This window comes from Anser cygnoides, chromosome Z (assembly GCF_040182565.1).
Source record: "Anser cygnoides isolate HZ-2024a breed goose chromosome Z, Taihu_goose_T2T_genome, whole genome shotgun sequence".
Lineage (NCBI taxonomy): Eukaryota > Metazoa > Chordata > Aves > Anseriformes > Anatidae > Anser > Anser cygnoides.
Genome location: NC_089912.1, coordinates 8,859,055 through 8,876,665, shown reverse-complemented (window position 1 = coordinate 8,876,665; position 17,611 = coordinate 8,859,055). Strand labels below are relative to the sequence as shown.

At 38.3% G+C, this 17,611-nt stretch overlaps 1 long non-coding RNA gene across 2 annotated transcripts; it reads right to left on the bottom strand.

The window, feature by feature from the left end:
* Nucleotides 1-8,149: 8,149 nt before the first annotated feature.
* Nucleotides 8,150-15,213, bottom strand: LOC106042717 (uncharacterized). 2 transcript variants are annotated; one of them, XR_001211303.3, is made up of 4 exons: nt 15,153-15,213; nt 13,396-13,511; nt 12,148-12,247; nt 8,150-8,511 (listed from the first exon to the last, which is right to left on the bottom strand). It is a non-coding gene; the product is annotated as an uncharacterized lncRNA (long non-coding RNA). The 2 variants fall into 2 exon arrangements; XR_010827916.1 differs by having other exon boundaries at nt 12,164-12,247.
* Nucleotides 15,214-17,611: the final 2,398 nt, after the last annotated feature.

Below are 17,611 nucleotides of genomic sequence, written 5' to 3'. Positions count from 1 at the left end.
GGGCCAAAGGGTTTCAGAATCGCTGTTCTGATGTTCACAGAATCACAGAGCCATAGAATGGTTTGAGTTGGCAACGACCTAGAAGACCATCTAGTTCCAACCCCCCCTGCCATGGGCAGGGACACCTCCCACCAGACCAGGTTGCCCAAAGCCTGATTTCAGCCTAGCCTCAAGCACTTCCACCAATGGGGCATCCATAATCTCTCTGGGCAACCTCTTCCAGTGCCTCACCAACCTCAGAGTAAATTTTTTCCTTATATCTAATCTAAATCTACCCTCTTTTAGTTTAAGGCCATTACTCCTTGTCTACTCCTTATCACTACACTCCCTAACAAAGAGTACCTCTCCTTTACGTACCCCCTTTATGTACTGGAAGGCCACTGTAAGGTCACCCTGGAGACTTCTGCTCTTCAGGCTGAACATCCCCTGCTCTCTCAGCCTTACTTCATAGGAGAGGTGCTCCAGACCCCTGATCATCTTTTTGGCCCTTCTCTAGACTTGCTTTAACAGGTACAGATCTTTCTTGTGCTGGGGGCTCCAGATCTGGATGCAGGGCTCCAGGTGGGGCCTCATGAGGGCAGAGTGGAAGGATACAATCACCTTGGCCTGATGGCTACTTCTCTTTTTTAATGCAGCCCAGGATGCAGCTGGCCTTGTGGTCTGCAAGAGCACACTGCTGGCTCATGCCAAGCCTTTGTCCACCAGAACCCCCAAGTCCTTCTCTGCAGAGCTGCTCTCAATGAGTTCTTCTCCCAGTCTGTACTCCTGTCTGGGATTACCCCAACCCAGGTGCAGCACCTTGCACATGGACTTGTTGAACCTCATTCAGTTGACATGGACCCACTTCTCCAGCCTCTCTAGATCCCTTTGAATGACATCTCTTCCTTCTTTGGTATCAACCGCACCACTCAGCTTGGTGTCATCTGCAAACTTGCTGACGGTGCACTCAATCCCATCATCTATGTTGTTGACAAATATATTAAACTACCAGTCTCAGGACAGACCCCCGAGGGACACCACTTGTCACCAGCCTCCAGCTGGACATAGAATCACTGACCACAACTCTCTAGGTGTGGCCTTCAAGTCAATTCCTTATCCATCAAGTGGTCCGCTCTCCAAATCCATATCTCTTCAATCTGGAGATGAGGATGTCATGTGGGACCATGTCAAAGGCCTTACAGAAGTCCAGGTAGATGACATTGGTTGGTCTTCCCTTTCCAACTGATGCAGTCACTCCATCATAGTAGGCCACTGGATCCGTCAGGCACAATTTGCCCTTGATGAAGCCACGCAGGCTGTCTCAGATTGCCTCCTTGTCCAGCATGTGTCTTGACATTGCCTCCAGGAGGATCTGTTCCATGATCTTCCCAGGCACAGAGGTGAGGCTCACCTGTCTGTAGTTCCCTGGGTCCTCCTCTCTACCCTTTTTTAAAATGGGAGTGGTGTTATCCGCTTTCTGTCAGAAGCATGCCATGCGTATTTTGAAAGTTCTCCTGCTTGTTGGATAGCATAATCTTCTGCTTGATAGGAATTCCAGCATTTCAGCTGTACTTCCTGTACACTACATGAAGAGAGTCTTTCAGTAAGCTGCAACAATATATGCTTACAAAATCTTTATTTTTTTTTTTTTAAGTTTAATAGACAAACATCTTAGACTGGGCCATTCAAACTTATAGCAGTAGCTTTGGTCTTTGTTCTCCTTCTGTTTTTACAAGCATCTAAATAATGCTTTCTAGTGATGACACATTCGCATGCATAAAATATTAGTCAGCCCAGCATCACAGTTAAAGAACAATAAGAAATTAATGTAAAACACCTCAGCATAAAGCTTCACTATCTGCCAATTACCTAGTAAGAAAGCAACTCAGGCAAAATGTGTAAGGTGTAAATACCTATTATCTATATCTATTGGTAGTAAAAGGTACTTCAGAAGCCCCAAATATATTAGTGCTTTGCATGTGTATGGCAACACAGTATATTCATCTCAGTAACTAGGTTCTCTCTGAACATCAGCTTGAAGTTGACAGTCTAAAATAAAGCTTCTTTGGAAGTATAAATTCCATTTAACTACAGATTATCGCAGCATTTTAATGCAGCATTTTCTTAAAATTTACTGGATGTATTCTACAATACTGGCATACTCTTTCGTTTTGTGTTGGTTGTTCTCCAGAGTTTTCCCCATCTCATTCAAATGACTATATAATGGAAGATAATGGAGTTGTAAATCACAATATAGTGGCAATTCATATTATCACTTGTCCTGTGGCTCACACCTTTACAAATGGTAGAGTTCTACCAGCAGTTATGAAGTGTAAAAAAGCTTTCCCTGAGAACAAATACAGACCTCCTGAGTGCTAACTTTTTGCTGAATATTTTCTGAATGGTAACTCCAAAACACTAAGATGAAACCAGCCAGATATTGTCTCTGTATCCTAACCATTCCCTCCTTTTTTTTGTTCTCACAAATTGATTAGGAACATGCTCATGTAAGGATTTGAGGTACACTGTCAGCTATTCAGGTAATTAAAACTGTTTCCACAGTTACAAATTGGCAGGAAAATAAGAATGCGCAAAATGACCCCTGTGTTTGTGCCAACAGGAGACAAATTTTAGAAAAGGAAAAAAAAATAGAAGAGGAAAAGGGAAAAAAATAAAAATAAAAATGAGACATGTATTTTTTCTACAGGTTTCTGTAGAGAAATACCTCCAAACAAGCAGATGATATGCCCTCCACTGCTGGAGAAAATGGTCATTACCTAGAGCACAGAGGCATGCACATAGCCAGCTGAAAGCTGCAGCTTCAAAGGAATACTGACCGTGCCACCACCACAGAAATTAGAAGTGTTTCAGCCATTGGGGCCACATTTTCAAGCTGAACTGGCCAGGACAATAAACTTTACCTTGATGCACTTGATTAGTACATTAGCTACCTGCATTTTCTGTGGTCCTAACCCAAGCATTTGAAGATATATTCATTTTTTGCTGCTGAACTCCAGCACTTGTTAGCAATCTGGCACAAGTATTCTTAAAGCTTATCAGGATGCCAGAGCACTAGGACAAAACTTGATTTAAAAAAAAAAAAAAAAAAAAAAAGCATAGATGATCTACAAAATATTTTTGAAAGTCAAATACTAATGACTTATTCTTAACATTAATGGACAGGTTCAAAGTGCTTAGTAAACTGCTTAGAAAATGGGCATTTAAAAATCTTCTCTTTTGGAATAAAATAATTATGATATTTGATCCAGAATCATAGAATGGTTTGGGTTGGAAGTGACCTTAAAGATCATCTAAAGATCCATTCCCCGTGCCATGGGCAAGGACACCTCCCACTAGACCAGGTTGCTCAAAATCGCATCCAGCCTGGCCTTAAACACTTCCAAGGATGTCACTGGCTCCTGGAGATGCAAAGCCACCAGCACATGATATTCTTGCTACTTAGAAATCAATTTATGCAGACTAGTCTTTTAAAATGTCCTCTTCACTGGGATTGGCTACAAGAATGTGTTATTTTATCACACAAATTGCCAGAAAGATGTACTAATACTGACGCCCAGTAACCTGATGCTCCAGTTCCTCAGCTTAATCACTGAGAAGATTAAATACTGCGACAAAGAAACATAAGTGAAACACCTTCAAGTATATATAGCTGATTGACCAAGTCTAAAAATGTTCAGTGCAGCACTGTGGCTATAGCACAACAGCTGAAACCCTGCTTGATTGATCTTCCCTAAAGCAGCGAGGAACTTGCTGATAAAAATAAAAAAATAAAAATAAATAAAAAGCAAAACCCAATAAGGTCTGTCTATATAACCTAATCAGCTTGTACAAATGCACTAGGTGCAATATAAATGGGAAAATTACAGTGCATTCATTGACTTGAATTTCTAATGATGCACTGTCTGTGATTTATTCTCACTATACAAAGCTGATATCATGCCGTGATCATATTAGCAGTTTCCCGTTCTCATCATGTTCTGACTCTGAAGCTCGAAGTCTTACACAGGTTATTTATTGTCAGCTGTTCTTTTGTATGTGTGCTTGTACACATCATTAAGCAAACTTCTTTCTTTTCCTCAAAGTGCATGCAAGTTATATGCATTTGGATAATGCCCTCAATAACATTATTTAATTTTTAGTTAGCCCTGACATGTTCAGGCAGTTGGACTGGATGACCTATGTAGTCCCTTCCAACTGAACTACTCTAGTCTAGCCTAGTTCTACTCTATGAGGTAGGGCAGGGACATTAGTGCAAACTGAAGGTGGTTTACTGCTGGGTTACTCTAACATGAGTTCAAATCAGCTTTAAAAATGCATACAGCTTTTTCACTGAGTGCAGTGTCACAGAAGTCAGTGCATTTACAGAGAGTTTAAATCGTTGAAGAATATAACCCCTTAATTTTTCCTACTGATAACCTTTAATGAAAAAATTCTGCTTTCTTACAGGAAAAAAAAATAATCTTTTTTATGCTTCTTAGGCAATAGGTTATTGGGTCCTTGTTCTCAACGTTAATTTCTGACATCAGGCACAATGGTGAAGCTTTTGCTGGCAATGATGAAGCTTACGTTTGGCAATGAAATTTTGCTCTCAGCATATTTAGAAAAACATCATTTATTTAGCACTAAGTAGAAAAGATCTGCATTGTACCCATTGTATTCCATTTTAGGGTCTAAGGTTAATGATAGTGACAGGTAAAAGAGCTTTGCCCTGGAGCTGAGATGAGGTGACAGAGATTTTTTTGATTAATACTTTCTAAACAGGATGCAATAGTGCAGCATGGACTTATTTTTATATATAAAATTATAAGTTCCTAATATATGTTTATAAGATAAAGTCTTTTAAAATAGGTATGAAATAAATTCTTTAAGTGCAGTATCATCAGCTTACTAAAATCTTAGTGGTGAACTCCATTCAATTTGTCTGGTAAATAAGAATGAATCTTTGGCTGTAACTAACATTGCCACAAGGGACCATGTTTCCAAAACGTACTGATGTTATCAGTGGCAAAAAGGTCTTCATTCACTGAAGGTTTTTCACATCTAGCTCTCACTGAGCTCACCCCAAAGTGACTGCTGCCTTATCCTCATCTTTTTCTCACAGTTTCTTTCTAAAGTGCAAGCTCTGTCTGCTGCTCCAGCTGCAAATCCCAGCTCTTAACATGCTGGGTCTCCATATGGTAGAGTTATGGCCATGCTGCAAGGAAGGTTGCTGTCACTTCTCATTCTGCCTGCCTTGCCACAATGAATAACACATAATAATGCATAATACTACCACGAGAAGCACTGAGGAAAATGCCACATGTCATGCTGGATCATTCTAATAGAGGTAAAAACTGTGGATTTTGGACAATAGGAAAAAAAAAATCCTCCTTGTGGAAAGAAAGGCATTCTGTTTTTCAGTCTTTAAAACAGCATTTACTTTGATTATGGATTTCCACTTTATGTACCATGGAAATCTTACAAAATGTGTTTGTTCTTTATTAAGAATTTATTTCTTCAGAGCTCTGCTGTTCTGCATTTTTCTTTCTGCAGCTCAAAATATTTTCCACTCAGTTTTCATCCTTAAATATAATAAAGTATTACTTGTTGTTCCTTTTTTAAACTTTTCTCTAAATTATTATTCTTTATTCCCCCACTCCCCAACTCCCCACCCCATTCATAAGTCATTGTTCATACTGTTGGCTTCTTTCTCCACTTGCTTGTGGTCTGCATTTTAGTGAAAGAGTACTTTTTTTTTTTTGTCATCTTTTGCAATATACAATAGAGTGTAGAAAATCCTTAATGGATAATTATGAATAAATAATTTTTTTAATTATGATATAGTGTATGGGTTAGTTTGGACTAGGTTTATCAGGAAATAAACATCCTAAACATGTAAAGGAGAAAAGTTGTAACAAGTAACAACAACAGTCATCATCATCACCTACTAACAGACTCCTAAAGCTTTTCCCACTAGGACAACTATTCTTGTCTGTGTTTTTATCTCTACTGTGTGGTGGTTTCACATCAATTGATGGTCAGCTGAGCTCCACTGTCTCACTTCCCCTCATCAAAGGCAGAGGGGGAGAAAATACGATGGGGGGAAAAATAAATAAATAAATTAATTAAAAAGGCTCATTGACTGAGCATTGACTGAGATATGCACAATTTAATTAAAGGGAAGGAAAAAAAAAAGAGAAAAAAAAAAAAAAAAGCAAAGACCATGTGGAAGTAAAGAGAAAGAAAACAACTATTTTCTACTTCTCATCAGAGGGTGATGTTCAGCCACATCATGGGAAGTAGGACCTCAGTACACATAGTGAGAGGCCCACTTTCCCCTTCCCCAGATTTTATTGCCAAGTGCAGCATCACATGGTGTGGAATAACCTGGGGTCAGTTTAGGTCCCCTGCCCTGGCCATGCCGCCTCTCCCCCACTCAATAAAATTTGTTTAGGTAACATATGGTTTCAGCTGGTAGCATTTGTTGAAAAATAACTGCATATCTCTTTCCTACTGCATATCTCTTTCCAATGCAAATATTGCACTAGAAAAGTTATAATGTACTCTGCCTTTATGCATTTCTATTTGGTCAAAGCTGAAAGACAGAAATAAATTATATGTTTCTGAACTTTCAGTTCCAAAAGCCCTTCTCACAGTTCTACTGAGGTTGACACAATGACATACTATCCCTTCCACATGCTGTCTTAAGACAATACACTAAATCTACAAGGTCATATCAGCACAACTCTTCTTCCCCTCTATATTGCCCTGTCTCCTAATGGTATAGAAAACTGTATCCTTTAAAAGGATATAAAGCAATCAAAAGCAAATAGAAAAAAAAAAGGGGGGGGGGGGGGATAATTCAGTCTCGTTAGAGAACTATCTCTGTCAAAATGAGTCAACTGTCTTAGTGAGTGTATTTGTCTGTCCTAATCTAACCAACACTTTATCAGTTGTCAGGCATTTAGCACAGAACTTGACTGATCATCCTTCGTTCCTCCTTTCTGAGTGTTCAGTATACTTTATCTAGATCTTGCAGGTTGTTCTGCTCACATGCTGCAGCCATATTGCAAATGGAAATGGGTAAGCAGGCAGATTTCCAACAGGGTCCTGCAGGAATTGGCACTTATCTGTAAAACACAGCTAGAAGGCAAAAGTGAAATTATGGTGTACAGACAATATCAAGACTCATGAGGTGATGAACAATGGGGGAACAAGAAATGATCCACATTACTTTGGAAGGAGAGCAAAGACAACAAGAAAAAAATCACATGCAGGATGCAGGAATTTTGGTCATGCCTGGATGAGGAATCATCCCTGACAATCAGGAGCACTGAAAGGAGCTGGGAATACCTGTTGTTGCAGCTGAAGGTAGACATCCTCAGAGTAGATGTAAAGAGTGTGATGAAATGTTAAAGATAATTAATTATCTGAGCAATGTACCAACGATTCTGTTGTGTCCTCTCAGAGCAACAACTCTATGCAATGTGCCTGAACACTGTTTTCTAAAAGATTTACTTAAATTCAATTAAATTAAACTTAATTAGACTACCAGGCCTTCTGTAGCCTAATTTATTGTTGCAACATAGGAACTATTCATAAAACCTTATGATTTCTGCTATTCAGAAAATCAATTTAGGGGGACAGGAGGGACTTTTCTCCTCTTTGGGGAAGAATCCATGACAATGGATTTCTGGATGCAGCAAACACATTCTCTCTGGTCTTGAATAAAGATTTGTTTCGCTATGTAGAGCTACCTGTCATAGTAGCATAAAAGCATTAGAAAGATAATTATTAATTGTTAGGCAACCCACACTGAGAGATTTATAGATAATTTTAACAGCCTTGGTTTTTAATACAAATGTCCTACATGGGTGATTCTGTAATTGTGAAATGCTAGAAAAACACACAGCTCCATTCATCTTCACTGCATGATAGGGTGGTAATGCTGTAGCAATTTGCTACCTGCTGCAACTATTTTGCATCTGTGGTATTTGCTGGGATTTGTCTTAAAGGTGGAAAGTTTTGCTTTACAGACTCATGCATACATCCGTGATTTATTACACACCCGATTCATATTGCACCTATTGGTAGATTTCAAGTGACAGCTTTGCGAAATGTTTGACCAAAAAATCCCCAGACACAATGCCTAACCAGTCCCCCAGGAACAACTACAGAATCTGCCTTTGCAGAGACAGGCAACTTATAAAACCCTGGTATTAAAAAGAAAATAATTTGTGTAAAAGCACTGTAATCTGCAGCTAAATTATTACTTTTGCACAAAGGATTTCTTTTACTAATGTTTTTCTGTGAATAACCTTAAAAATATCTCCATCTAAAGAAATACAAAAACACAGTTTAAGAGGTGTGAATATGATAGCTGTTCTTTACTACATTCTCATTTCCATGTGCTATCCTTTGATTTTCTCACAGCATCAGCAAAAGCCTGGGGGCTTTTACATACCATGTCCCTTCCATTTACAACTGAACAGCTTGCTTCTACTGCTCCTGAAGTCCTCTGGCTTCTTGGTTCTGAAAAATAAGCAAGTAGCACTTGGGGGAAATATATAAGACTTGGTATTTTTTCTCTTTGAGCTGCAGAACACTTTGGACAAGACATATCTATGTTTCCCATGAGGGATCAATATTAAAGTCAATATCAGAAAGATGATAACACACCCGTAGACATGATTCTGCTCCAGCTGGAAAGCACCTCTTCCTGTGAAGCTAGTGGGAAAGCAAATTTATTAATTGGGTCTTCACTGCTATCTGTCACACTCATAGACTGCTTGTCCAGCTCTGTTTTAAAGCCAAAAACAAGTGAGTTAAAGCAACACTGATAAACACACTGATAATATAAAGTACATTTTACTTGAACTCCTTTTATATCACTACTCTGAGCAAGAGTCCTCCAACTGAATTGTTAAATAATCCCCTAATGATTTAATGAAATTTTATATTGCCATTAAAATAAACTTCTTTATATGAGGAAGGGATAGCAGAGGTAAGGGAAGAAATAATAATAATAATAAAAAAATTACTGAGACAAAAAGAAAAAGTGCAAAAGCACCTAGGGAACAGATAAAGACTTTATTTTCATTGTTACTTTCCTCTCTTAAAAGATACTGACTTTATTCCAATTAAACAATGTCTAGAAGGAAGGATTTTCTTGCTTTGCCAATACTACAAGAATTTAATATTTGAAGTCAAAGGCATGAGACTGTTGCCACCCCATGGGCTTTGCAGTACACAAAACACACTTGGACATACAGGAAAGGGCTTGGAGGGAGCAAGGTATGGAATACAGGGGAAAGAGCAGGGGCAGGGCGGGGCAGGGCAGGGCAGGGCAGGGCAGGGCAGGGGGCTAAATTCATACATAATCCTCAGTGTTGTAGGAGTCCCAAGGAGCATGATATGAAAAATGTAAAAATTATTAATATTTTTAATGATCCTTCTTAGGCAAGTATCCCTGAATGCAAGATTTCTCCAGAAAATAAAAGGTGTGCTATCATCTCTGTGGTTAAAGAGGAAGATCATTTGAAGGATAAGAAGAAAAAGGAAGGCATAAAAATATGTTTAACACATTTTTAAATGTGCATAGAACACTGCAAGTTTTATGGTGATCTATATGAAATTAATTCATATCCAACATAATCAGTCATGCACTGTGGTATTTAAAATGATATTATTGGAAATCATTGCTTGCATTTCTTTATTTCTTTCTCTCCTTCCATGCATTGTCAGTTTTCTTGAGTGTAGCAACACTTCACAGCAATTTTGCCTTTCAGATTATTTTTATGTATCCTAAAGGGAACCACAAAGTGAAGTTTTCTTGGCCAGGCCATGTAATTTAAAAACAATAACAAGAGTAATAATTATTAATAATAATTATTATAATAGTCTCTGTTACATTATTTAAAAACAGGAAATATTTATTGGAGGTGTAAGAGATTATTTCCCATAACCTTCATTTTAAAACATGTGTTTCCCTTTCATTTATTAGTCTAACCTATATTTATGCCCATCTGCTGCGCTGAGAACCCACAATAAAACTGCACTCACAGTGCAAGATTTTGGTATGCCCCTAAATTAAGCAAGGGGCCAAAATCCAAATATAAATAATGAAGATAGGGCTTATGTGTGAGGAAGGATCTCCCCAGTTGTTGCATCAATTTGTTGAGTTGTGTATGGCTTGCAAGTTTCAAGGATAAAAGAGTATCCTGACACGTGTGTTTTCAGCTTGTTTGAATCTGTGTGAACTGCCATTGACTGATAGCACACAAGATTGAATCACCATGTAAGAGCAGAAGATCTCAATGCTCTGAGGGCATATGTACTAACACCATTATGGCTACCCCGCAGACTATGAGAAGGGACAATCAACAGCTAAAAGATAATGTTGTCCTACAGATTCTATGACATTCTCAACCACTGCTTTCTTGCCAGAAGTCCTTTCACAACTACATTCTTTCATTTCTGTTATCACTTCCTTTGTCTGGAATTTTGTTCAGGTTTCAAGCCTTCTTGGTATTTTGGTTCAAATGTTTGTTCTCTGACTTTCTATGTATTTTATTGTATCTTTTATGTATTTTATGTATTTTATTTTTCTTTTAAAATATCCTTGAATGCACAAAACCTAGCTCCTACTTTCGTAATACCAGGTCACATCAAAAACAGTTCTGTTGTAGATGTAACATTTATTATTGAGTTACAGGTCAAATAAAAAAGAAAATGATGGATATTGCTGCTTCCAGAGAAACAAATTGTACTGAATTTTTGGTTTTATTAAAGGCAAGGGCTAGGGGAGAATCCTAAATAATCCTAAACTGCACTGAAAAAAATGACATGCTACTGAGAAAACAGGAATGTACATATATCACATTTACAGTCTCATTGTCTCCACGGAGCTCGTCAGAGCAACTCTGTCAGGAACCACCTGGCACCTGGGAAGTCATTGTTATTCTGGGACCAAACTGAGGGGAGAATGCAAACAAAATGCACGCCTTCAGTGGTATAGCTCAAGATACCAAACTTTTTTTTTTTTTGTAAATAAAATAACATCATTTAACCTTCTGCTGTAAAATTATTTTCACACTTGTGAAAATCATGAAGCCTCCTTGATACCTTAGTGTTGAACCTGACACTCTGGTAAAATATATTCTGTTAGACCTTTCCCCTCTGGCTTATTTTTTCAGCACCTGGAACATTCTTTTTAGGATGTTGCAATGATAAAATATTAGAAAATCTGGTCTTTGAAGGCAACTTTCATCATCAGATAAGTTGTACTACCCTGCACAGTTTACAATGTTCAGGAGAAGAAGGTTTCAATTTTTCTTTTAAAAAGGCAGACCTGTGGAGCTGGTAAAAATTAAATCTGATAATCCTTTTTAGGAATAAAAGCTTTATATAGAAAGGCAGAGTGTTAGGGCTGAGGGTTATGGTTAGGGTTTAGGTTTCATGCTTTGCATAAGGGTTTAGATTCAGGATTAGGGTTAGGTTTTAGGGTTAAGGTTAAGCTTTCTCTTTATGTTTAGGGTTTATGCTTAGGCTCAATGTTTAGATTTAGGGTTAGGGTTGTGTTCACGGTTAAGGTTAGGATAAAGGTTTAGAGTTAGGATGTAGGGTTAGGTTTAGGGATTATGGGCTAGGTTTTAGCATTTGGGTTAGGGTTTTCAGGTAGATTTGTTATTAAGACTACAGGTTATGGTTACAGTTACAGTTATAGCTATGACTATTCTCAGGGTTTGGGTTAGGATTTAGAGTTAGGGTTTATAGTTATGTTAGTGATTAGCATTTAGGGATTAGGGTTAGGGCTAGGTTTCTCCTTCTATTTATTCTACAAATGAAAGGGAAATTTTAAATAATTAAATAGTGATCTGGGGCACTTTTTTGAAATATTTTAAAGATGATTGCCAAAGAGCACAATTTTTCAGCTGGATGTATATAAAGTACTTAAATCAGAGCTCTGATAAGTAAAGTGATTCTTGCATAAAGAAAACTAGCCACACCTGAACATCACATTTTCTATAAAGCCTCCTCTGGTTCATGAGGCTTAGCCATAAAGCCTTTGTCTGATGTAAACAGATCTTATGTATTATGAACGTTGGAGACCTACCTATGAAATCATCCTTAGATGACAGTTTCTGAAATTATTAGTAATTTGCTTACCTGCACTTTTACTTACAGGCATCTTGGGAGGATCTCTGTTCCTATATTTCTTCTCCATTCTTTCATCAGAGACATTAATCAGCCTTCTCAGAGAATAAGACTAGAATAATGAAAAGGTAATGCCTAAACAGATTTGCCTTTACTGGACCTACAATTACTTCATTTTCTCTGGTCTGCATCACTCATAAAACTATTATGTTATCTTTGGAAGCACAGCAACAAGTGCTGTTTTATCCATACCCCATGCTACTCTGGATATTCCACTGGTCTTTACAAAGGAGACAAGATGACTGATGTGATTCTTGATTACTGACTGCTGTGAAAAGACTGCAGATGGTGGAAGATACAGAATTTGCCTTGGGAGAGTTTCTAAGTACAGTTAGTCCCACTGTTCCAAAGAACCCTTAATTTGTATGAAGAAACAAACAAACAAACAAACAAAAACACACTGTAGTTCCTAACAAGGAAAAAACAAATAATTTGAGTAAAACTGAACATCTCAAAGTTCTAGAAGATCCTTCTGGTTCTTTGAAAGGTTGCTTAGACAGTGAGTAAAAAATGTCTCCAAGCCAAAGGAGACAAGACTTATATCCATGCTAAGATTCACTGTGCAGGATCATCATATGTATATGTTTAGCAGCAAGTGTAAATAGTTTGGAATAATACTTTCTAAATCCCAGTCACATCTTTGTTTCTTTACTGTTTTTTATTGTTTTTGCAACCATCCTCGTGGAATTCTCGTATCGCTATACGTTTAATAAACGTGGAATAGTGAAATTACAATTCTGACAGAATTTCCTTGACATTTCTTTTTTTTTTTTCCCCACTTTATACACTTCATCACAGCTGCATTTATCTCATCAGTTTTCCCCTCATTTACTTACAAAATATTCTCCTTAATAGATGCGTGCACACAAGTAATTTGTTGGTTTAGGGTGTGGCTTTTTTACTTAAAAACAAATAAAACCAGAAATTTAGGTACTCCAAATGCAACCCCTAACACATGTAAACATCATTCAGAAGATTGGAACTGTGCTGGTATCATCCAAACATGTAGTTGTTTGGGTTATGAGGTGTTTTTAACAATAGTATAGGTTTGCTCACGGTGTTATCTGTGTCTGAGAAAATAGTTCAAAACCACTCCCACTTACATGTGGGATTCTGTCAGAAATGCACTACTGAAGTAAAAAAAAAATATTTTATTTTATTTTATTTATTTTATTTTATGCCTATTTTCAGCATCACTACCTCATTCTCTCTTGTGAGAGGCTCTGGTGCAGCAGAATGAGTTCAGCATTACTGGGCTATACACACAAGTTCTCACGAATGTGAATGGTCAAAGGCCATTGTAAGGAGTTTCTTCACTGCAAAACAGAGGATGAAATAGTACAAGCTTTAAAACGAAGAAATCAAGGTGCACTTACTTTAAAAAAAAAAAGTCAATTTTTGTTTATCACATCTTGTTTTTCAGTTTTGCAACCTAAATTGATTACTCAGTAAAAAACATCCTATAGAAAGGCTGTGACTGCTGCTTCCACCACAATCTACACAAACATAGTGGCATCTCAGTACCTCTCTTGGAAAGCTAGTGCTCTTCTACTTCACCTCCCCACTGGCTGCTGCAGCCTTGCCATGCAAGGCTAGATGTGACAGAGAGGTGAAATCAGAAGGAAAGAAAAGATTGTAATGGAGCATGAAAAAACACTGTGTAAAGCAGCATATCTTGATAAATCAGTATCATCTCTTTTCATGGCATAACACTTTAGAAATTGTCACCAATCCAGACATTATTGTCTGCATACATGGGCTACACCTTGGGAAGGAAAGGTGACTAGAATTTATCTCTCTAATTAGGATTTCTCAGTAGTTTTAAAGCAGCTGCTGGCTTCCATGACCTCTCTGCACTCTGCTTCAGTAGGACTTGCACCTGACACTGTATATTCCTTTATCTAGCTTATGTTCATGAGTGAACCTTAATGAACTTCTGCCATGGCAAAGCATCTACAGAGTCCAAATTTCAGCTCAACACTGTGTAATAGCCATTGTGGATTGTCTCCTTGTTGGTCCTGTATTGGCCCTTTCTGTGATTATATGTGCTCAAATGTTTTCAAAAAGATATTTTTTTCAAATTCACCAACATCTTCTTTTATTATTGATCTCTCATTTTTTTACCGGCCTGTCAGCCCCTGCATTTACAGGCATCTTTGGAATTTTTTTATTTTTTTTTTTTTCAGACAGAAAATAGGTTTGTCTGTTTTACATAGCAAAGATATACAAAATTATAGTAATTGTTGATCACTTTCGCATTTCAGAATTGAAATTATTACAGATATTAAATCAGACATGCTTTTAACCTACAATGCTTGAAGAAGAGATTCAGAAGTACTACGCAATTTTTAGGTTAATTGGTCCCTCTGAGTCTGCTAGTTTATGGCTGGCATGATCTCTTCCCTGTGCTCTCAGACCCAGTCAACTATTCAGCTGGTAATGTAAGTTTCAGCAATGGATGAATCAGGGGTCTTGGTCCAGCAGTGTTTCGTAACAAATGAGTGAGTCTAATTTGGAAACAGCTTGTCCTCTCATGTCTGTAGAAAATGTAGGCAAAATAACTCACATATTGTCTGACATAGCTGGTTCTGATGGGCTGCCCGAAGCTGCCTGACTGGCTTGTAAGAATGGAAAGCATTTCAGCCCAACCACAAATTGACTCAAACAATCAGGAAATGAAAAACATTCACCATAGCAATAGTATTCAGCTTCCTAATGATCTGGCAAACAAAAGAATCACAGAATCATCTAGTCTGGAAAAGACCTTCAAGATCATTAAGTCAAACCATCAACCTGACCTACTCAGTCCTGTAACTAAACAATGTCTCTTAGTGCTACATACACGCATCCCTTAAATACCTCCAAGGATGAGGACCCCACCAATTCCCTGGGCAGCCCATTCCAATGCTAAAGGAAACTATTAATCTTAAAGAAAAATAACTGATTATTTCAGTTACTCTTTAGGGATGCAAAAGGTGTTTGTAGCAGTCAGATCTGTTCCTGTTACCATAGCATCACATCTGTGCATTGTCTCAACACCATGGAACCGGTCTCTTCTCCCTCATTCACTCTGATGGAAGCAAACCTCTGACATTAAGGAAGCATGTCTTCAAGCACTTTTTCTACTACTTTTGTTTGTTTGTTTGTTTAAAATATGTTCAGCCACCTTTAGGGATGTGTCATCTATGAGACAGAAAACTAATGTTTCTTGGTTTTATTTTTCCATGACATCAGGAAGTTAGCAAAGATCTGAAATAGCTGCAAGATACAGCCTCTGGGAATGGCAGAATGTATGCTGAAATGCTGAAGGCAAGACAAGAAGTATTGTTTCTTGTCTTTCTTTCAAGTCTGGGAAAAAGAAAAAAATGCTTCAAGAACAAAAAGTAAACATACACCTTATAACAACCTCTGTGATTAATACTGTACTATGCATCCTTTCCTAGGTGTTCCCCTCACTGATAAAGTGATGTCTGAGAATCAGTTGCCACTTAATTACCGAGTTAATCACATGATATTAATAGTTAAATTTGGGAAAAGGTAGGTAACAGCACTGTTCTACTGTAACTTCAGTCATTGGACTGAAATGTTTGACACTGCTGTCAGCCAAACAGGTCTGATCTTTTTCAGGCTGAACCATCCCATTAACTCTGCAGGCTCACAGTCTTTTTTCATGATGGCATGGAAGACCAAGCAACAGGAACTGGATCTGTGGGTGAGGAATTTACTTAGGAATGGAGTCACTGCGGCTGTTGACTTTAAACTTCACAACCACATTTTGGGCTTGTAAGATAGAAGCAGAAGAGCCTACACTCCATTATCAGAGTGATGTTTGCCTCAGCAAATTGACATCCAAACTGAAACCATCACTTGTGAGCTCTCTTTGCTTTTGCTTTTCCTGATGGTTAGGAAATTTTTATATATTCATTAAAGGAGCACAGAATTTCTCTGCTGAAGCATCCAAAACCCGTTGTCTTTCTTTCAGTGACCAGAGGGGGGAATTGTTTTTCAACCTGTTCCCAAGACACACTGTCAGTCCTTGCCACTAATGGAACTAGTATCAAAGTGGTTAATTAAGGTCTAATTGATGATAAAATCATCTTCTGTATTTTCCCTTTGTTGTCTGCAAAATCATGTCTGGAGTAAACTAAGGAACCAGGAATCCACTGAGTTGTGTTGTGCCACTGTCTCCTGTGATCCCAGTGCTTATTTATGGATCGAAGCTTTGAGGTCTGAGGCATGAAGACTGCCACCAGCTGGAGTTGATAACAGCCCTATGTAGGTTCTGGAGCCTCCATGTCCTCTAGCACAATGGCATAATGAATGCTGAGCAGTGCTGAGCACGAACATCTCTCCTGGCAAGGCCTGTCTGTGCTGATCTGGGTTTATAGCCTAAAGAGAAACTCCAAGATCCCCAACCAGGTTTTTAAAGCCTGTCAGTGGTAAAAGAGTAGCTAGATGTAATTAAGGAAGTCCTGAAAGCCTCCCTAAAGTCTGTCAGATCAACATCAATAACAATGAGAAAGAGGCTTTTCACCAAGCACTCAGAGATGAACTTGTTATAGTGTTGCCACAGATTTTGTAATGAATCACCAATATCAGCTGGAGGTCAGGAGGAAGAAAATAGAACATAAAAATAATAATAATTAAAAAAAAGAAATGGTACCATCTTTCAGGCACTGGACTCACACCTGCTCAAATTGCAGTCATTTCTATTTATCATGGACCTACATGTTGTAACCCAAGACCATGGACAGACAAAATTAAATGGCTATGTTGCGTGGAATAAATAGTCATCACAACAGTGATCACAGACACGTTTGCAAATCATCCATCTGGTTCTTTCACTTTTAAGTCTGATACTGTCAGGCTTCACTTGTGTGAAGTCCTTTCAGAAAGTGTTTTGATATCTGCAGAGGGAATTACACCAATGGTAAGTGCCGGTTGCTATTATTGCTCTTTGAACAGAAAATGAATCCAGAAAATAAAGCTGCTGCTGGTCTCTCAGGCTATTTCCAGGAAGAACCTAGTTTGAATTTCTAAAGGTCTGAGCACTTTTGATCCCAGTCATCCTTCGTTTAACCAGGCTACAGAAGAGCAAGGAGAAAGAAAAGGAAGTCCTGTGTCCTGCATCTGCAGCACTGCAAGCCAAGCAGCATTGCTGAATCCCAGTACAGAAACAGCACATCAGTGCAGCAATGTCAGCAACTGCTTACCAGCAATGATCAAAGTCATATTACCAGATGCTTTTAAGAACAATAACGAACAAAATATCTCATGTCTACCAAGATGGTTATGGTGGCGGGTACTTAGCCAACTACAGTCACTGGGTGAATGTGCTCCTTTCTGCAGTTGTGATGTTACTTTGTGACAGGTTATAGTGGGTTTGCGTGGCAAGGTTTGGGTAGCAAGGGGCTGC